We start from the raw sequence: 22,407 nt of genomic DNA on the forward strand, positions 1-22,407 counted from the left end.
CTCTGGAACATTCTGTCTCTGTCCACCTTGTCAATTCCTCTCAGTATTTTATATGTTGTTATCATGTCCCCCCTATCTCTCCTGTCCTCCAGTGTCATCAGGTCGATTTCCCTTAACCTCTCCTCGTAGGACATACCCCTTAGCTCTGGGACTAGTCTTGTTGCAAACCTTTGCACTTTCTTTAGTTTCTTTACGTGCTTGGTTAGGTATGGGTTCCAGACTGGTGCCGCATACTCCAATATGGGCCTAACGTACACGGTGTACAGGGTCCTGAACGATTCCTTATTAAGATGTCGGAATGCTGTTCTGAGGTTTGCTAGGCGCCCATATGCTGCAGCAGTTATTTGGTTGATGTGCGCCTCAGGAGATGTGCCTGGTGTTATGCTTACCCCAAGATCTTTTTCCTTAAGTGAGGCTTGTAGTCTCTGGCCCCCTAGACTGTACTCCGTCTGCGGTCTTCTTTGCCCTTCCCCAATCTTCATGACTTTGCACTTGGTGTGTGTGTGTATGTGTGTGTGTGTGTGTGTGTGTGTGTGTGTGTGTGTGTGTGTGTGTGTGTGTGTGTGTGTGTGTGTGTGTGTACCCACCTAGTTGTGGTTGCAAGGATCGTGTGACAGCTCCTGGCCCGCCTCTTCACTGGTCGCTACTAGGTCACTCTTCCTGCTCCATGAGCTTTATCAGACCTCTTCTTAATGTGTGTGTGTGTGTGTGAAGGAGAGAGTGAAGGAGGGCGTGAAGGATGGGGTGAAGGAGAGGGTGAAGGATGGGGTGAAGGAGGGGGTAAGGAGGGGAAGAATTACAGAGAGGGTAGAAAGTTCTCTCAATCCCTTAAGAAATATATAAAAGAAACTCCTTTGCAAAAGTGACAAAAACCTGGATGTTGAGACTGCCAGAGAATACAGTATTAAGTTTGGTCTCTCAGCAAAAACTGGGTAAACCCTCTGAGCACTGGTACAGGTGTCTTGGGCACCAGTTCCTGGGCCGATAGATGGCTGAGATAGATATATAGATAGATGAATATATAGACAAATGTGATAAAATTATTTTGAAAACATCTGGGAATGTTGATTGTGGAAATGTTTTGATATCCAGTGATTTCTTGATGGACTGAACACTTCGACTCCAGGCTGAGGGACTGATTACCTCTCATCTTCCTCTGTTATTCTCTGTATTGGACTGAAGAAGCCACTGGCTGGCGAAACCATTCCTCAATAAATATTCCCAAATGTTGTTCAAGTGTCTTATTTTTTTCAGATAGACAGACAGATATAACTGTGTGTGTGTGTGTGTGTGTGTGTTCAGTCGCGAAATGTCTTAATTACCATTTTTAATTATAATTACAGTGAAGTAATGACTGTTAGTTGTTAAAAAAGGTATTTTTTATTGTTATCAGTACAAAAGTGTTCCAGTAGTTGAAGTGTGTTAACTAATCTGGTACAAAAATAAAAAAAAAATATATCAGGCTATTGGAAAGGAAGGTTATTGATAGGTCTGGAAAGTAAGTAGTAAGTCTGGAACGTGTAAGTAACTGGTTGAGACTGTAGATAAATGCCTCAGAGAACCGACAAGTTGAAGAATTAGACACCTGTGCAACACTTGCAACACTTGGGTGTGAAGACACCCAAGTGTTGATGAATTAGATACACCCAAGTGTATCTAATTCATCATCTTGTCGGTTCTCTGAAGCATTTGTCTACAATTTCTGTCAGGCACAGCAACATGTTGGGATCCTGATACAGGGAATTCTACGCTTGCCTAACCTATAGTCATGTACTGCTTCCACCTGTGGATTTGCCCAAGGTGACGCCGCCTTCGACTGCTTCGCCTCACATGTCTGTATTATATTAGCCACTTTTCCGCGCATATGCTGTACTCTTATCAAGATTGATGGACTGATCACATCGACTCCAGGTTGAGGGACTGATTACCTCAAACTCCTGATCTTCCATCATTCATCTCTGTATTGGACTGAGGAAGCAACTGGTTGCGAAACGTTTCCACAGTAAAGATACCCAATTGTTGTACGTTTCTAATTCACCTTCATAGGTTGAGACGTTAACTGATTACACAGAAATCAGGATAAGGATGCATTGATGGAAAACAGTGGAAAGCCTAGTCGGCGAGCCGCTAACCATAATACTAAACTTGTTAGATTGATGTGTACCTGCTGGCTCTCAGTCAACTGGGCCTCATGTGGCTGGTGGCTACCTACTGGACTAGTCAAGGACTAGCCTCACTTTTCTCCGAAAACTAGTCAGGTAATTATTAAAACCCTCACTGCTCCTACGAATAAGACAATAACTGAGTGTCTACTCAAGTCCTGATAGGGACGCAAAAGAAATATTTTAATTAGAACAGATGGATGCCGACAGTAGAGTGAAATACATATTCAGAAGAAGTTTCGTGTAGAGCTATATGAAGTCTAAGATTAAACTAGGTAAAGCTCTACATAGAGCGAACTTTGTATACAGCTTTAAGTCTAAAGTTATACTTGATGTAGCTCTTCACAGAGCAAAATTTTGTTAAGATTAAAGCTTACTTTACTTACAGAATGACTTTAATATTTTAGAAAAAGCTATTTTATCCCTCGTGGATACAGCTACTCGTGGATCCACGAGGTCCTTGTTGTGCATCTACAAGGTCCGTGTGGTGTATCCACAAGGTCTGTGTGGTGTATCCACAAGGTCCGTGTGGTGTATCAACAAGGTCCGTGTGGTGTATCAACAAAGTCCGTGTGGTGTATCAACAAGGTCCGTGTGAGGTATCCACAAGGCCCGTGTGGTGTATCCACAAGGTCCGTGTGGTGTATCCACAAGGCCCGTGTGGTGTATCCACAAGGCCCGTGTGATGTATCCACAAGGCCCGTGTGGTGTATCCACAAGGCCCGTGTGGTGTATCCACAAGGCCCGTGTGGTGTATCCACAAGGCCCGTGTGATGTATCCACAAGGTCCGTGTGGTGCATCAACAAGACCCGTGTGGTGTATTCACAAGGCCCGTGTGATGTATTCACAAGGCCCGTGTGGTGTATCCACAAGGCCCGTGTGCTGTATCCACAAGGCCCGTGTGATGTATCCACAAGGCCCGTGTGGTGTATCCACAAGGCCCGTGTGGTGCATCCACAAGACCCGTGTGGTGTATCCACAATGCCCGTGTGATGTATCCACAAGGCCCGTGTGGTGTATCAACAAGGCCCGTGTGATGTATCCACAAGGCCCGTGTGGTGTATCCACAAGGCCCGTGTGGTGTATTCACAAGGCCCGTGTGGTGTATCCACAAGGCCCGTGTGGTGTATCCACAAGGCCCGTGTGGTGTATCCACAAGGCCCGTGTGGTGTATCCACAAGGCCCGTGTGGTGTATCCACAAGGCCCGTGTGGTGTATCCACAAGGCCCGTGTGGTGTATCCACAAGGCCCGTGTGGTGTATCCACAAGGCCCGTGTGGTGTATCCACAAGGCCCGTGTGGTGTATCCACAAGGCCCGTGTGAGGTATCCACAAGGCCCGTGTGGTGTATCCACAAGGCCCGTGTGGTGCATCAACAAGACCCGTGTGGTGCATTCACAAGGCCCGTGTGGTGTATCCACAAGGCCCGTGTGATGTATTCACAAGGCCCGTGTGGTGTATCCACAAGGCCCGTGTGGTGCATCCACAAGACCCGTGTGGTGTATCCACAATGCCCGTGTGATGTATTCACAAGGCCCGTGTGGTGCATCCACAAGGCCCGTGTGATGTATTCACAAGGCCCGTGTGGTGTATTCACAAGGCCCGTGTGATGTATTCACAAGGCCCGTGTGATGTATTCACAAGGCCCGTGTGGTGTATTCACAAGGCCCGTGTGATGTATTCACAAGGTCCGTGTGGTGTATTCACAAGGCCCGTGTGATGTATTCACAAGGCCCGTGTGATGTATTCACAAGGCCCGTGTGATGTATTCACAAGGCCCGTGTGGTGCATCCACAAGGCCCGTGTGATGTATTCACAAGGCCCGTGTGGTGTATTCACAAGGCCCGTGTGATGTATTCACAAGGCCCGTGTGATGTATCCACAAGGCCCGTGTGATGTATCCACAAGGCCTGTGTGATGTATTCACAAGGTCCGTGTGGTGTATTCACAAGGCCCGTGTGATGTATTCACAAGGCCCGTGTGATGTATTCACAAGGCCCGTGTGATGTATTCACAAGGCCCGTGTGATGTATTCACAAGGCCCGTGTGGTGTATTCACAAGGCCCGTGTGATGTATTCACAAGGCCCGTGTGATGTATCCACAAGGCCCGTGTGATGTATCCACAAGGCCCGTGTGATGTATTCACAAGGTCCGTGTGGTGTATTCACAAGGTCCGTGTGGTGTATTCACAAGGTCCGTGTGATGTATTCACAAGGTCCGTGTGGTGTATTCACAAGGTCCGTGTGATGTATTCACAAGGCCCGTGTGATGTATCCACAAGGCCCGTGTGGTGTATTCACAAGGCCCGTGTGGTGTATTCACAAGGTCCGTGTGGTGTATTCACAAGGTCCGTGTGGTGTATTCACAAGGCCCGTGTGATGTATTCACAAGGCCCGTGTGGTGTATTCACAAGGTCCGTGTGATGTATCCACAAGACCCGTGTGATGTATCCACAAGGCCCGTGTGGTGTATTCACAAGGCCCGTGTGGTGTATCCACAAGGCCCGTGTGGTGTATCCACAAGGCCCGTGTGGTGTATCCACAAGGTCCGTGTGGTGCATCCACAAGGCCCGTGTGGTGCATCAACAAGACCCGTGTGGTGTATTCACAAGGCCCGTGTGATGTATTCACAAGGCCCGTGTGGTGTATCCACAAGGTCCGTGTGGTGTATCCACAAGGTCCGTGTGGTGTATCCACAAGGCCCGTGTGGTGCATCAACAAGACCCGTGTGGTGTATCCACAAGGCCCGTGTGATGTATTCACAAGGTCCGTGTGGTGTATCCACAAGGTCCGTGTGGTGTATCCACAAGGCCCGTGTGGTGTATCCACAAGGTCCGTGTGGTGTATCCACAAGGTCCGTGTGGTGTATCCACAAGGTCCGTGTGATGTATTCACAAGGTCCGTGTGGTGTATCCACAAGGTCCGTGTGGTGTATCCACAAGGCCCGTGTGGTGTATCCACAAGGTCCGTGTGGTGTATCCACAAGGTCCGTGTGGTGTATCCACAAGGCCCGTGTGATGTATTCACAAGGTCCGTGTGGTGTATCCACAAGGTCCGTGTGGTGTATCCACAAGGCCCGTGTGGTGCATCAACAAGACCCGTGTGGTGCATCAACAAGACCCGTGTGGTGTATTCACAAGGCCCGTGTGATGTATTCACAAGGCCCGTGTGGTGTATTCACAAGGCCCGTGTGGTGCATCAACAAGACCCGTGTGGTGTATTCACAAGGCCCGTGTGATGTATTCACAAGACCCGTGTGGTGTATTCACAAGGCCCGTGTGGTGTATTCACAAGGTCCGTGTGGTGTATTCACAAGGTCCGTGTGGTGTATTCACAAGGCCCGTGTGATGTATTCACAAGGCCCGTGTGGTGTATTCACAAGGTCCGTGTGATGTATCCACAAGACCCGTGTGATGTATCCACAAGGCCCGTGTGGTGTATTCACAAGGCCCGTGTGGTGTATCCACAAGGCCCGTGTGGTGTATCCACAAGGCCCGTGTGGTGTATCCACAAGGTCCGTGTGGTGCATCCACAAGGCCCGTGTGGTGCATCAACAAGACCCGTGTGGTGTATTCACAAGGCCCGTGTGATGTATTCACAAGGCCCGTGTGGTGTATCCACAAGGCCCGTGTGGTGTATCCACAAGGTCCGTGTGGTGTATCCACAAGGCCCGTGTGGTGCATCAACAAGACCCGTGTGGTGTATTCACAAGGCCCGTGTGGTGCATCAACAAGACCCGTGTGGTGTATTCACAAGGCCCGTGTGATGTATTCACAAGACCCGTGTGGTGTATTCACAAGGCCCGTGTGGTGTATTCACAAGGTCCGTGTGGTGTATTCACAAGGTCCGTGTGGTGTATTCACAAGGCCCGTGTGATGTATTCACAAGGCCCGTGTGGTGTATTCACAAGGTCCGTGTGATGTATCCACAAGACCCGTGTGATGTATCCACAAGGCCCGTGTGGTGTATTCACAAGGCCCGTGTGGTGTATCCACAAGGCCCGTGTGGTGTATCCACAAGGCCCGTGTGGTGTATCCACAAGGTCCGTGTGGTGCATCCACAAGGCCCGTGTGGTGCATCAACAAGACCCGTGTGGTGTATTCACAAGGCCCGTGTGATGTATTCACAAGGCCCGTGTGGTGTATCCACAAGGCCCGTGTGGTGTATCCACAAGGTCCGTGTGGTGTATCCACAAGGCCCGTGTGGTGCATCAACAAGACCCGTGTGGTGTATCCGCAAGGTCCGTGTGATGTATCCACAAGGCCCGTGTGGTGTATCCACAAGGCCCGTGTGGTGTATCCACAAGGTCCGTGTGGTGCATCCACAAGGCCCGTGTGGTGCATCAACAAGACCCGTGTGATGTATCCACAAGGCCCGTGTGAGGTATCCACAAGGTCCGTGTGGTGCATCAACAAGACCCGTGTGATGTATTCACAAGGCCCGTGTGAGGTATCCACAAGGCCCGTGTGGTGCATCAACAAGACCCGTGTGGTGTATCCACAAGGCCCGTGTGATGTATTCACAAGGCCCGTGTGGTGTATCCACAAGGCCCGTGTGGTGTATCCACAAGGCCCGTTTGGTGTATCCACAAGGCCCGTGTGATGTATTCACAAGGCCCGTGTGATGTATCCACAAGGCCCGTGTGGTGTATTCACAAGGCCCGTGTGGATGGATAAATGGCGCTACCATGAGCTGAATGAGAGCCAGAGTAAAAGTCTATCTGAGCTCCCTTAGACTGCCTTCTCCTCTTAGCTTCGCTCCGATTTTTCAAGAGACGTTTTACATAGAACACTCTTGTGGGACACAAGAACTGGTGTCTGTGTGCCGAGAACAACTTCTGAAATTTTCCACGTTAAAAACTATAATTAATATACATGTTCATCAACCGAGATGGTACCAAATGGAACACGTCCCCCCTCTCGAAAAAAGAGGAGCGTTGAGATCCCCAAATAGGATTCGTCACCTCCTGGGTTAGATGTTGATATCCAGCTCTTACATGGTTCTGAAACCAATCAGGAGGCCACCTTAGTATTTTATGTCGTCTTCCACTAGGAACTTAGCAGACAACACTTTGCCTTCCACTACGAACTCCGAGGTAGTCATTCTCCACACCTTCAGGGATGTGCCTGAAATGCAACTGAGGGTGGCATTTATTGACGAAACATTTCCACAATAAAGATTCCAAAATGTTGCAAAATTGCCCAATTCTTTATCTTGTTGGCTTTCTAATCCATTTACATCACATTTAGCAAACATAATTATACCTGCATTGTGGAAGTATTGTCTTCACAAATCCTTGTTCATGGATTCCGATTATCCTGTGCAAAGGCTCTTCTAGTTATTTTGTTCAAGAATTCCAAATATATTGTTCAGTTATTTCAATTATCTTACTCAGAGATACCAGCCACCCATTTCAGGGTTTCCAACAACCTTACCTAAGGATTCCAACCACCTTACCCAAGGATTCCAACCACCTTACCCAAGGACTCCAACCAGCTTACCTAAGGATTCCAACCACCTTACCCAAGGACTTCAACCACCTTACCTAAGGATTCCAACCACCTTACCCAAGGACTCCAACCACCTTACCTAAGGATTCCAACCACCTTACCCAAGGACTTCAACCACCTTACCTAAGGATTCCAACCACCTTACCCAAGGACTCCAACCACCTTACCTAAGGATTCCAACCACCTTACCCAAGGACTCCAACCAGCTTACCCAAGGATTCCAACCAGCTTACCCAAGGACTCCAACCAGCTTACCTAAGGATTCCAACCAGCTTACCCAAGGACTCCAACCACCTTACCCAAGGATTCCAACCAGCTTACCCAAGGACTCCAACCAGCTTACCCAAGGATTCCAACCACCTTACCCAAGGATTCCAACCACCTTACCCAAGGATTCCAACCAGCTTACCCAAGGATTCCAACCAGCTTACCCAAGGATTCCAACCACCTTACCCAAGGATTCGAACCACCTTACCCAAGGATTCAAACCACCTTACCCAAGGATTCCAACCACCTTACCCAAGGATTCCAACCAGCTTACCCAAGGATTCCAACCACCTTACCCAAGGATTCCAACCACCTTACCCAAGGATTCCAACCAGCTTACCCAAGGATTCCAACCACCTTACCCAAGGATTCCAACCACCTTACCCAAGGATTCCAACCAGCTTACCCAAGGACTCCAACCAGCTTACCCAAGGACTCCAACCAGCTTACCCAAGGACTCCAACCAGCTTACCCAAGGACTCCAACCAGCTTACCCAAGGACTCCAACCAGCTTACCCAAGGACTCCAACCAGCTTACCCAAGGACTCCAACCAGCTTACCCAAGGACTCCAACCAGCTTACCCAAGGACTCCAACCAGCTTACCCAAGGACTCCAACCACCTTACCCAAGGACTCCAACCAGCTTACCCAAGGACTCCAACCAGCTTACCCAAGGACTCCAACCACCTTACCCAAGGACTCCAACCAGCTTACCCAAGGACTCCAACCACCTTACCCAAGGACTCCAACCAGCTTACCCAAGGACTCCAACCACCTTACCCAAGGACTCCAACCAGCTTACCCAAGGACTCCAACCACCTTACCCAAGGACTCCAACCAGCTTACCCAAGGATTCCAACCACCTTACCCAAGGACTCCAACCACCTTACCCAAGGACTCCAACCACCTTACCCAAGGACTCCAACCAGCTTACCCAAGGACTCCAACCAGCTTACCCAAGGACTCCAACCACCTTACCCAAGGACTCCAACCACCTTACCCAAGGACTCCAACCAGCTTACCCAAGGACTCCAACCACCTTACCCAAGGACTCCAACCAGCTTACCCAAGGACTCCAACCAGCTTACCCAAGGACTCCAACCACCTTACCCAAGGACTCCAACCAGCTTACCCAAGGACTCCAACCACCTTACCCAAGGACTCCAACCAGCTTACCCAAGGACTCCAACCACCTTACCCAAGGACTCCAACCAGCTTACCCAAGGACTCCAACCACCTTACCCAAGGACTCCAACCAGCTTACCCAAGGATTCCAACCACCTTACCCAAGGACTCCAACCACCTTACCCAAGGACTCCAACCACCTTACCCAAGGACTCCAACCAGCTTACCCAAGGACTCCAACCAGCTTACCCAAGGACTCCAACCACCTTACCCAAGGACTCCACCCTCTTTGTCCAAGGGATACAGCCAAATTTATAAAAAATTTCAGCCCCTTTGCCCAGCAAGGTTTGCCCTGGGTGGTTCCCCGTGAACAGCAAAAAAAAAAAAAAAAAAAAAAAAAAAGAACATCGCAGTTAGCAAGTGGTGTCGGATGTTTTTGCTGTTTTTTAAACAATTGTATTTTTTTGTATATACGTCGTTTGTTATATCCTGGTCTCGGCTGCATGAGCAAGATTTGTCTGAATATTCACAGCCAAGGCAGGTAACTACAGAATTAAGTAAGAATTGCAGTAAATTTCATCAGCTGTTGAGGTAACACGATGTGTGTTGATATGGGGTAACTAGTGGCATTTTTTTTTCTCGCGTTGAGGCAATGAAGTGCCGCAATTGCTTTCTCGTATATACGGAAATTTTTCTTCCAGGTATATTAAACAATAATTAGAGATAAATTAGGTTTATTTAAAACTAACTCTCGATAGCTTACTGTAATTACGAGAAAAGTGTTCGAATTTTAAAGAATTATTTCCTTTCGGTCTTTACACGAAAGGATAAATACATTTTCAGTAATTGACTATATACAGTGGACTTGAGGAAGCAGACTTCATGGTTATTAAATAAATAAATCGACTAAAGCATAACAAGTCCCAGGGTCTTGATGAACTGTTTTCAAGGGTTCTTAAGGAACACAAAATTAAACTTAATAGTTGAAATCAAGGCTGCGTCACTGCGGATGTCACAATTAAACTGGTAAATGAGTATAACATGAATTTCAAGCAGTATTCAAGAAGGTAAACAGTGAGCTTCACACCCACTAACTAATCTATTCAACATAAACACTGTAAACGAGTATAATATATAATATATATGGAAGACGTCTAATGTATCATTGTGTTTAAAGGATTTTCCGTACTAGTGATGTTAAAATGCTAAGGACACCTCTTAGTTTTGAGCAGCTGTTCCTTCAGATGAAGTCAGAGCTGGAGAAACTGGGGAAAAGATAGAACTCCTTATAGATAGTAAGAAGAGTCCTCTTCTGAATAAAGAATAGTATATCAGAGATATCAGTCTTGGGAATGAAAATTAGCATACAGGAAATGATTAATGAGGAGGATAAATAAGGTTGAAGAAACAGCTGTTAAAACTGTTAATTCCTTGGTTGCAGGAAGAATGTTGTTTGGTTATTAAGGACACATGAAAAGCCACCTAGTAACAGACTGGATTTTTTAATAGTAGGCGACTCCCAAATATATTTTTGGACAAGTTTTTTGCAACAAGGGTAGGAAGAGGAGGCAGAGGGTGTGTTTTCCAGGGACTAAAATGACGGGTATAGCTAGAAAATTCTGAAGCAACATGACTGGCAATTGGATCAACCCTGTTATCTGCCTAAGCCCTGGAGGAAATGAGGTTGCACAGTTAAGGAGTAAGAACCTACTTGCAAAGCATAGGACAGCAGTAGATATAATTAAGACGAAGGGAGCGAGCCCTGTCATATGTAACACTCTGCTATAGATAGTGGTTAGGAACAAATGGTTGCCTACAGCAATTTTTATTAATTGTTGACTGAACATGTATTGCAAGGAAGTTTCAGTACTATCCAATGACAACTGGAATGTTTTTAATGAGACAGAGATGGATCATGAAATGTTTATCCCATCCATAGAAACACTGTATATCAAAGGTTGACTGGAAATACGATCCCCCAAGTCCAAGAGGAGACAGTGTTTCCGTGCCTCAGATAGGACAAGGCAAACTATCCATAGACAAGAAATTCAGGTTGATCAACAAAGGACACCACAACCCATCACATGCTGCTGTAATTCACCTGGAGAGGATATACGGCCTGAAGATATCAGTGTCCCCAAATTTGAAAGGGAAGTTTATTCTCATCCCCGTAACACAGAGTTCTATGAAGTACTACAGAGGGTGAACGACCTCGAATCACCACTTGTTCTTACAGAGCTAGAATCAATAGAGTGGGTAACAAAAGGCGTACTAATGCACTATCCGCTAGACATGCCTCTCCACGCAATCCACATCACCAACGCATCTTGAAAACTGAGCGGTTCCGAACCAAGAAGGACGGCAGCGTTTCAATGAGGTAGGTCTTGATATGCCGTCTCGGCTGCTGGGGAAAATACCAGGTTAGAACGTAACATCGGAACCTTTGAGGTGTTTCATGTGCCAAAGGTACAACCAGCTCAGCGTCCGATGTCAGTTTAATGAAATATGCGGCATCTGAAGCGCGTCTCACCCGACAAAGGACTGCTTGGATAAACTAAAGAGAGGTGAGGCTGTGGAACGTCAGTGTCTGAACTGCAGAAAGAAGCATCATGCCTGGAACCTGCACTGCTCGGAGAGGTTCCGCCGTGTCAGGGCAGAATGGAAAACACCAGTTGGCCAGCCTCCAACAAGTAGAGCCCTCACCACTGAGCAGCAGCCTCTTCCTGAGAAGGCTACAGTATCAAGGAACCCAGGGCCACTCACCCGGCCACAGTGTCTGGAGCTCAGCCGGCTCCGGACACTTCTGCTCAATCCCTCACCCTACAACGGCAGCCAGTAGGCTCCATGCTGCAGGAGTAGACTACCTCTAACTACCTAATACTACAAGTCACAAGTTATCGGTGAAGAGTACTGTAGACTAAGGGAACAGAACAAGACATCCCGTATTACCCCTGAGCCATCAAATGATGTCGACAATCACGTGCTTCACCGAGGTTACATGCGACGTGATAGACTCGATATAAAACAAAGAGACATTTAGAACTATTGTGAATATCTACTTGAATACATGCATGAAGGACAAAACAGAATCCATACGTTTATTTGTAAATGTAAACAACCACCCTACACAGGGCCGAGACAATCATGGGAGGCCTGAAGACCTCACCCAGCTGTAGTATATAAATTGTTTTGCAGTGGAACGCAGAGGGACTACTGCAAGGCCCTGATCACGGTCGTAAAACAGCTGAATTAGATCGACATCTACTCCATAGGTCATGATACCGTAGCTATCAACATCAGATTCTCAAAAACATCTCCTTCGAGAGCCTTGGAATAAGTGCTTAGGATTAAGATCCATGTCAGGAGGGAGCTCTTGACGATTCGATCAGTCAATTAATTAGTATTCTGCCATCATCCCACTTTATCTGCTGTGTTCATGTACTGTTTGCATTACCTTGATAGTGATCCTGGTAAGTGAAACGTTGTTATAATATGATGTTATATTAGATGCACATGTGTCGATTTATCTAATATATTGGTATTTTACTAATACTAATACTAGTACTACTACTACTACTAATAATAATAATAGTAATAATAATGATAATATTCACATTAAAAGATACAGATTTATAGTCACATATTTCAAGCTATTCTTTCGCCTTGAGTCATAAAATTCAGCTGAAGTTCTTTTCGTATTATTGTTCTCAAACTACTACCTGACAAGCCAAGATTGTAATCTACTCCCTCTTTGAAAGCATACAGCTTAGCCAATTTATCAGTTCTATCATGCATCTGAAGACCAATGTGAGATGGAATCCACAGCATGTGCACTCTGACTCCACTGTCCACAATCCTACCATACCTGTGTCTGGCTTCTGACACAAGCATGCCACAATTTATGCTTAATGAGTTGAGAGCATTTATGGATGACAGAGAATCAGTTACAATTAAACTGTCAATCTTTGATACATAGATGCATTTCAGTGCAAGGAGTATGGCAAACAGTTCTGTCTGAAGGGTAGAGGCCCAATTATTGATGCGTGCTCCAATTTCTTTAAGAGAGCCATCACTCTGTACGACAACAGCAGCACTACCAGCTGCACCAGTGGATTGGTGAACAGAACCATCAACGTAAATAATTTGCGAGAGTGTGTGCTGCGTGACTAAGTTATCAATACAGCTTAAGGCCTCATGTTTGGCTTCAAGGCGAAGTTTTGGTTGTGATTTAAGAAGTAGTTTGGGGGGAAATGGAGGAATGGTAGTTTGGAATGGGGTAATATTCCATGGAGCGGAGAAGTGCCGCTGTTGCCTTACTTGACATAGATCATGTATCTGATTCATGCGGAGGTCGGTTCCAGTCTTTTCGATCCATCTGGAGGAGTGTTCACCAGTGCTGAGGAAAGTTTGGAGGGCTTCTGTGCAGGGGTTTGAATGAGCTTGCCTGAGCATATTAACCCCAATTAGGATATTTCTTTCAGTAACACGATCTCTGATGCTTGGAATATCAAGTTCTTTTTGCATATTTAAAATTTTGGCAGTACGAGGGCATCCTAGGATGATCCTCATTGCTTCGTTCTGCAGTTTTTCCAGCCCTCCAAGCTTCCAGTCAGACACAAGAGCAAGTAGTGGCGCAGCATAATCAACCAATGATCTAATATAAGCAAGATACATCATTTTCACAATTTTAACATTAGCACCATACCTGGGGTGAAGCCCTGCCACAACTCTAAGTGCTCTTAGTCGTTCTTTGTATTGGCGACAAAGTCTTGTTACAACAGGTCCAAGTAGTGGAACCTCAAAGCCTAGATACCTGTATCTGCTTACATATTCTAGAAGAGACCCATCATGTAATTGGATCTGACGAACTGTGCCTCTCTGTCGAGGAGGACGCCTATTGAGTATCTTTGTTTTATCAGTAGAGATTATCAACCCCAGGTCCTGACACGAGGCTAGTACATGATTAAGAATGTTTTGGGTGTTGGAGAATCCGGTGGTGTGAATCATTATATCATCGGGAGGAGCCACATGTCTATGGTGCATCCAACAAAATAAGCAGACTCTTGGATGTCACTACCGCCCGGCTCCGGCTGGGTTACAAGTATCTTTGGCAGGTTAAATCACCACCACCAGATGTAGACCAAACGAAATGTAAGCTTTGCCAGATGGATTATTGTCACACCCTGCGTCATTATGTACTGAAGTGCGATAAAATTAATGAATTTAGAAACAACTCACTCAGAAGTGTTCAAGAAATGGCTAAGTATTTTATCCACAGTGGTATATTACAGACCATTCTGGAGAAATACCCTGACTTTGCTAGCTGTAAATAAAGCATTACCACATATGTGTGTGTGTGTGTGTGTGTGTGTGTGTGTGTGTGTGTGTGTGTGTGTGTGTGTGTGTGTGCGTGTGAGTATGAGTGTGTGTGTGTGTATGAGTGTGTGTGTGTGTGTATGAGTGTGTGTGCGTGTGTGTGTATGAGTTTGTGTATGTGTGTGTGTGTGTGTGTGAGTGTGTGTGTGTGTGTGTGTGTGTGTGTGTGTGTGTGTGTGTGTGTGTGTGTGTGTGTGTGTGTGTGAGTATGAGTGTGTGTGTGTGTATGAGTGTGTGTGTGTGTGTATGAGTGTGTGTGCGTGTGTGTGTATGAGTTTGTGTATGTATGTGTGTGTGTGTGTGTGTGTGTGTGTGTGTGTGTGTGTGTGTGTGTGTGTGATTATGTGTGTGTGTGTATGAATTTGTATGTGTGTGTGTGTGTGTGTGTGAGAGAGAGAGACTCAGCAATCAACATTTGCACCAATAACTCACTACAGTTGTGACCGGGTGTGGAAGTGTGAATTGCTCATTACTCTAAAATTTGTTCATGATTGCAGCCATGTATACACGTAAGTAACCATTCTTACAGTATTCATTACCTTTGTAACTTGTGAGTTCATTACCTTTGTAACTTGTGAGTTCATTACCTTGTACCTAGTTCAGCCATCAAAACTTTGGAGCCCGGTCCCTGGACCCATTGTGTACCTCTGTAATCTGTAAATACCTTTGTAACTTGTCATGATTGTGACTAGACCTACCTGGAGTTCATTACCTTTGTAAATTGTGAGTTCATTACCTTTGTAAATTGTGAATTCATTACCTCTGTAACTTGCTCAGCTATCAAAACTTTGGAGTCCAGTCCCTGGACCCATTATGTACCTCTGTAATCTTTTGACTACCGCCCACTGGATGGGTATGGGGTGCATAATAAACATATTAAACTAACTAACTCTTTGGCCTTAAGATTATTAACGATGATGCAACAGTTCAAGATTTCTTTGACATAAAGAGCTGCTCTACCGATTTTCATCTTGTGTTTCTATGTGAGGAATAATTTTAATCTTTGGCATTCGGCAGGTAAATCGCGATCATTCAAATTAAACAACGTTTCCTTTATTGCAATAATATCTACGTTACCTACACTAAGTAATCTTGGTTCCTTCGTTACTAGACTGTTTGTATAATATATACAAATAAAGTGTTTTGTATGCTGAAGTTCCTACAGTACCACCTTCACTTGGAGTTACAACTAATAATGTCTCAGAGAAGACTTTCTAAACACTTCAGTGCCACAAGCAAAGAGAATCCACTCAGCACGTCTTCGGTGAACACATGTGATCTCGCTAGAATGAGCATCTTAATTTAAAATGACACTGGCAAAATTGGTTTAGGTAAAAATGGCAGAGGTAAAAATACAGGAGTAAATACCACACCGTACCTAAGTTAATGTAGCCAACATTCATTCCTAACCTAGATTAATATAGCTAATCTAAACAACATAATCAGTAACCATATTTAACCTGGTCTAACCTAATCAGCAAATATTACAATTTATATAATACTAGTACATGTATAAATAATAGACTCATGCGCAATGTTAGGAAATTTTTATTAGTATGTGTTGCTCACATGGTATTATTGCTCGCATGGTATTATATATATATTATATATATGGTTTGGTTTGGTAAGGTTTGCCAGGAAACAGGACAAGTGTTTCCTGCCGCGGGTCTTAGTAATATGATGACCCACAGCTGGAGCTTTTCATTATCTGAGCGAGGCCTTCCGCTGCCTTACCGGCTTACCGATAGGTTACCTATATGTGAGATCCCTGACTGTGGTACTAGTGGCAGTCGCCATCCTCAGGCCACAACTAAAAAAAAAATACGATTGAGATATTACCCGCTACATTGTTGTTTGGTGGAACTACAACACTGACGGGAATCCATTATTTATCGTGGTGATGAGTCGTTGTCCACCTCGCTAATAAAATGGATGAACAAGCGCAGCTTGCTGAACGTGGTGTTGGAGCTTAATACAGCGCCTGGATATCTGAACAGTGTTTTCGGGGGTCAACGCTCCCACGGTCCAATCCCAGATGAGATGTCCTGATGGATCAAATGCTAATCAACCATGCTGCTATTTCTGGCCCCACATTGTGCGACATACAAACCACAGCCCTGCTGGTCAGGAATGACTAAGAATTCATTCACTTTACTCTTGACTGTATCTACTGGCAGTCCCTTCATGCATGATAGGAACAGTCTTAGCAATTAGGTGCGATCCGAAGAAGGAGAGGGAAGCATTAATTCTCAGAGAATAGATCACTACCCGTTTGTCGGGAGTTCTAACACCAGCGTTAAGCTTTGCTTCCTTCAAGGGGAAAGGGATGGTACCTTGTTTCTGGCTACGTGCTAGTGATCCAAGGAATTGAAGCTATCCTCTGTCTCGAATCCTACCTGATTACCTCACGTTTCTTATATTCTTAGAAAAAGAGGTTTAAGCGTTTTTTTTAAGAATATAATAACAAAGACATTTTTGTACATGTCGACACACTTCACGTACTTAACTGAAAACAATGAATTTTATGTTCGTGGTAAATCCTGCAGATTTTTTTTTTTCAAGCTGTCTTCTCTTGAGTCAATATTCAGAGGTTTCAGTTGATTTTGCTGACTGTGGAACTTTAGCTGCTGCAGAGGTTAGGTCAAGTTCTGTCACTCACGTTCAATTCACAATTTAGAGATGAAACTTCAGATGATGTTTCGGTCTGTCCGGGACCATTATCAAGTCTTGATTATTCCAGGATGGATTGAGACGTCACCTAAAGTTTCCCCTCCAGTTGTAGGTTAGTTGTACACTGGACAATAAGGCACAAAAGCGGTATGGAACACTATGACATCTCGCTCACGCAGCTTCAAATGACATATCACTCCTGATTGAGAGACTAATCTTTATAAATTGCTTCATACTGCTTTTGTGTTTTATTGTTGGTTTGGCTTATTTGTGTATTGTTCCAGTCATGGTATTTTGTCTGTTCGTTCTTTTCACTAAGTTGTGAATTGTTCCAGTTCACCTTCGTAAGTGTGTTCATCATAACAAGATAAGCCAATGCAATAGATGTGTATAGTTTTTCCTCAGCAGACAGTCTTGGTGTGGACTTCCACGTACTCTGCTGCCTGTCTTTTTTTCTGTACTGCCATGTACTCACTGTAGCTCGGTTGGTAGCTCGCTCATCTCACTCAGTGAGTGTCCGTGGTTCAATCCGCGGTACGGGTGGAATATTGGGCTTGTATCCATAAGACATCTGCTGTCCCTGTTCACCTAGCTGTAAGTAGGTACCTGGGTGTTAGTCGACTGGTGTGAGTCGCATTCTGGGGACAAAATTAGCCTAATTTGCCCGAAATGCTCTGCATAACAAGGGGCTTTCTATGTAGTATGTTACTGGTGTCAGCTATGGGCTGTACGCGTTGTGTCATGTACTTGTAGATATAAAGATTATTATATTATATTCTACTTCCACGTTGATGCTATCGCATCATGAGAACTGTAAATTGTATTACAGTTTTTTTGGCAAATACAAACGCACATTCTGGACTCACAGCTTTCGTTGCTGATGACTGTAATCTGCATTAACGGTTATGTTGACGACGAGGATTGCCCGTTGAAAAGAGAAGAAAAAAAAAAAATTTAACACGCTATTTTTCCAACTCCAAAATAACATAGTAGCTTGCCACTTTTTATGCATATTTCTGGAATACTGAAACTTACTAATTTTCCTAAGGCTGTAGTACTAAAATACGATAGAATCACTTTGGTGTTAAGTCCAGAGAGAGTGTTATAGGAATGTACTCAAATTCTTTATACATTAACTCAAAAATACAAAAATTATCGTTATAAATATTCGATTAGACATAACGGGCGGTATTAGTTTTGATAGATAACATTTTTTTTGACATATGGCATTTTTTTGGCAGATGGCATTTTTTTGACAGATGACATTTTTTGACAGATGGCATTTTTTGACAGATGGCATTTTTTAACAGATGGCATTTTTTAACAGATGGCATTTTTCGACAGATGACATTTTTTTGACAGATGACATTTTTTAACAGATGGCATTTTTTGACAGATGGCATTTTTTGACAGATGGCATTTTTTGACAGATGGCATTTTTTTTGGCAGATGGCATTTTTTGTGCTTTGAAAACTCTGATTTCAAAACATCAAATTAGGGATAAATCAACACGAGAATTTGTTGGTTATACCGAAAGACTTTAAAAAACATAAAAACGGTTCCCACACTTTACAGAGAAGAGTCCTTATTAACGTACAAAACCTCAAAGCTCGATCTAGCGATATAGAACTTTTTTAGTCTTAGTAGAAACATGTATGATAATGTAGAAATATATTTACAATGTGTTACAATAGAATGATCAGGGAGCCACATTGTATATATTGTGAAAAATCGATCTCTTGATGTGTGTGTGTGTGTGTGTGTGTGTGTGTGTGTGTGTGTGTGTGTGTGTGTGTGTGTGTGTGTGTGTGTGTGTGTGCTTGGAATAGCAGCGTGTATATCCTTGCAAGGGATGTTTCGTTAATTAACGGGGTTTCAATTTTATCGGCTACACGAAGGTCGTTGCACTATACGTCACTGACTATCAAGTATATTTTAATCTCTAAAATATTCACCGAGATAGGGTATAAAGAAAAAGAAGAAACCCTTCCACTACCACTCACTCCATCACTGTCTTGCCAGAGGCACACCAACACTACAACTCAGATGACCCTTCAGAAAACATGTACTGTACTTCTGGTCTCTAAGATTCAAGTCCGGTTAACCGGTTTCTCCGAATTCATTCATAAATGTAACCTTGCTTACACTCCAACAGCATGTTTAATCATAAAAAAATACTTCCACCTCCTGCTAGCTGTCCAAGTCTCTTGGTATCAAAACCTTCTTTTACCCCCTTTCTCCAAACTTTCATAGGATGACTCCTGCCCCTCCTTCCCACTACCAGAGTTTTACACACCCTCCGAGGCATCCTATTTTGTTCCACTCTCAGTGTCCAGAACACTTCAACAACCCCTCCTCTCCTTCTGGATAATACTTTTAGAACTCCCGCACCTCCTCCTGATCTCTACTCTACCAATTCTCTGCACCACACATTGCCCTCAGACATGAATTCTCCACTGCCTCCAGCCTTTTCCTCGTTACTACATTTAAAACTCATGGTTCACACTCATATATAAGTGTTCGTACCACTATACTCCGATATATTCCTCTCTTTGCCTCCATGGATAAGGTACTTTGTCTCTACGGACGCCTCAATGCACCACCAATCTTTTTCCTTTCATCAGTCCTATGATTCACCTCGTCTTTCATAGACCGCTTTACTGATAAGTTCACTCCTAAATATCTAAACACATTCGCTTCCTCCATACTCTCTCCTTCCTGTCTGATATCCAGTCATTTATTACCTTTTTTCTCGTTACTCTCATCACCTTGCTCTTTCCATTGTTCACTTTTAATTTCCTTCTTTTACACACCCTCCCAAATTCGTCAGCTAACCTTTGCACATTCTCTTCAGACTCTCCCAAAAGTACAGTGTCATCGGTAAAAAGCAGCTGTGACAACTCCCACTTAGTGTTAGATTCTTTATCTTTAAATCTCACACCTCTCCCCAACACCCCTGCCTTTACTTCTTTTACAGCCCCATCTATTAATATATTGAACAGCCAAGGTGACAACACGCCTACTTCTATTGAAAAATAATCTCATTCTCGCCTATATACCCTACCCTGAGCCTCACTATTCTCATAAAAACTTTTTAACAACTTCAAGTAATCTGTAAGTAATCTTTATCTAATTATTCACTCTTAGACAACCTCAATTCATTGCGCACTATATCGTATCCCGTTTAGTTATTTATCCTCTTTTTATTAAAATACGAATTACCTTTCACCAAACCTCATTTTATATAAAGTTCAATTAAAGGTCCACCATTATAATTTACCCCTGACACTCCAACCTTACCTATGATCTCTACAACAGTTTCACCCAATTAGTATTTTTATCCCTCCCAACAATTACGTTCTCACTTGAATCAAAACTCCCTAAACACTCACTTAATATATCTCTCTCCCCTACATTCCTCTCTTTTCCAGGTGCCTGAACACTTAATATAACCCACTTCTCACATCCCATCTTTATTTTAATCCACATATTCCTTGATTTTATACATTTATATTCTCTCTCTTTCTTCCATGATTGATCCTTCAGCATTATCGTTACCCCTTCCTGACCTAATCCCATTTATTTCTCCCCACTGACACTCCCTTGCCCCCTTCAGCTTTGTTTCGCTCAGAGTTAGGACACTTAGCAGTTCGCACACTGGCGAAATTATTTACAAGCATTATCTGTCAATCCACAGCAGGATTCGAACCTGCAAACCCGGCATCAGAGAACACAGTACTTGAACCACACAATTTAAAATTTACTTTAATCCTTATACTAAGCCTTAAAATATCTTTGACTTGTGGTGGACAGGTTACATGAAGCCTTAATGATCCTCAATAGTGCATAGGTTTTGCTTGACCAGCCATTAAATAAGGATAGAGTGCACGACTTTTCAAAGTTTTTTTCATGACCAACGTCCTTAACTCCATGAAGGACTCTCTTTTTGTTGACGAGATGTTCTAAATAGTTTTTGTTACACGACAGGTTTCTTGCTTCCCTTTTTTTGTACAGTCAAGGTGACCCCTGATATTCGTGAATTATTCGTGGTGAGCTGGAGTTGTACCACTGTCAGTCTTTGCAAGAACATCGACAGGGACGCAAGCTTTTGTAATGATCCTGGTCTAAGTTGTGAAGTTGCAGCCATCACTCACCAGGGTGATAAGCAGATTGTCGCAGTGTACAGTTTGCTTTATTGCCACAGGCAGTTACCTGCATTGTATGTAGAACATGCACACTGATTTTGTTGCATAATTTAAGTACCAGTCTCTTTAATGTTACACATTTAGATACTATATTTCTAGAATCATATTAAGTTCCGCATCTCTCTTCATTGTTACTAGTTTTTTTTGGGTGTCACATTTCCGATGGATTATTACAGTATTGAATTTATTTATAAGATTTGCTGCTATTTTCTTGAAGAAAATAAAGGCAAAATGCAATCAACATAAACAGATGTTGTTCACTACACACACACACACACACACACACACACACACACACACACACCCACACACACACACCCATATACATATATATATATATATATATATATATATATATATATATATATATATATATATATATATATATATATGTCGTGCCGAATAGGCGGAACTTGCGATCTTGGCTTAAATAGCAACGCTCATCGTGCCATATAGGTCAAGTGAAAATTTGTGTATGCAATAATTTCGCCAAAATCATTCTGAACCTAACGATAAAAATATATTTCACTGTGTTTGTTTAGTATTAAATTATTGTAAACAAATCTAAAATATATTTAGTTGGGTTAGGCTAAAATAAATTGTTCTTGTTATAATAAGGTTAGGTAAGTTTTCTAAGTTCCTTTTGGTGCAAAATTAAAATTTTTTACATTAACATTAATCAAAAAAATATATCTTTAAACTTATAAGAGAAAATTTTAGAAAAGACTTAATTTTAAATGAGTTATTGCTAATTGACCAGTTTTACATATTCGGCACGACACACACACACACACACACACACACACACACACACACACAAACACACATATATATATATATATATATATATATATATATATATATACATATATATATATATATATATATATATATATATATATATATATATATATATATATATATATATATATATATATATATATATATATATATATATATATATATATATGTTACACACGTGTCACAGTTTCAATAACTTTCAATCACATGATGAAGACAGACACCTGGACACACAGAGTCTCTCTGAAATCTGATTAATGTACTTTGTGTTCCCAGTATAATATGGTAACA

General features: G+C 43.4%; 2 protein-coding genes across 3 annotated transcripts in view; one reads left to right on the forward strand and one right to left on the reverse strand.

Moving 5' to 3' along the window:
- LOC128705543 (very long chain fatty acid elongase 7-like) overlaps positions 1-22,407 on the reverse strand; it is a 149,646-nt gene that overhangs the window by 84,933 nt on the left and 42,306 nt on the right. The gene's annotated exons all lie outside the window — the stretch shown is intronic.
- The window catches only part of LOC128700490 (very long chain fatty acid elongase 7-like), a 75,597-nt gene continuing 74,380 nt past the window's right edge, over positions 21,191-22,407 (forward strand). The window contains exon 1 of the mRNA XM_070098869.1: positions 21,191-21,329. The gene's annotated coding sequence lies outside the window, so the exon portion shown is untranslated. The remainder of the gene's footprint in view (positions 21,330-22,407) is intronic.

Source organism: Cherax quadricarinatus, chromosome 65 (assembly GCF_038502225.1).
Source record: "Cherax quadricarinatus isolate ZL_2023a chromosome 65, ASM3850222v1, whole genome shotgun sequence".
NCBI lineage: Eukaryota > Metazoa > Arthropoda > Malacostraca > Decapoda > Parastacidae > Cherax > Cherax quadricarinatus.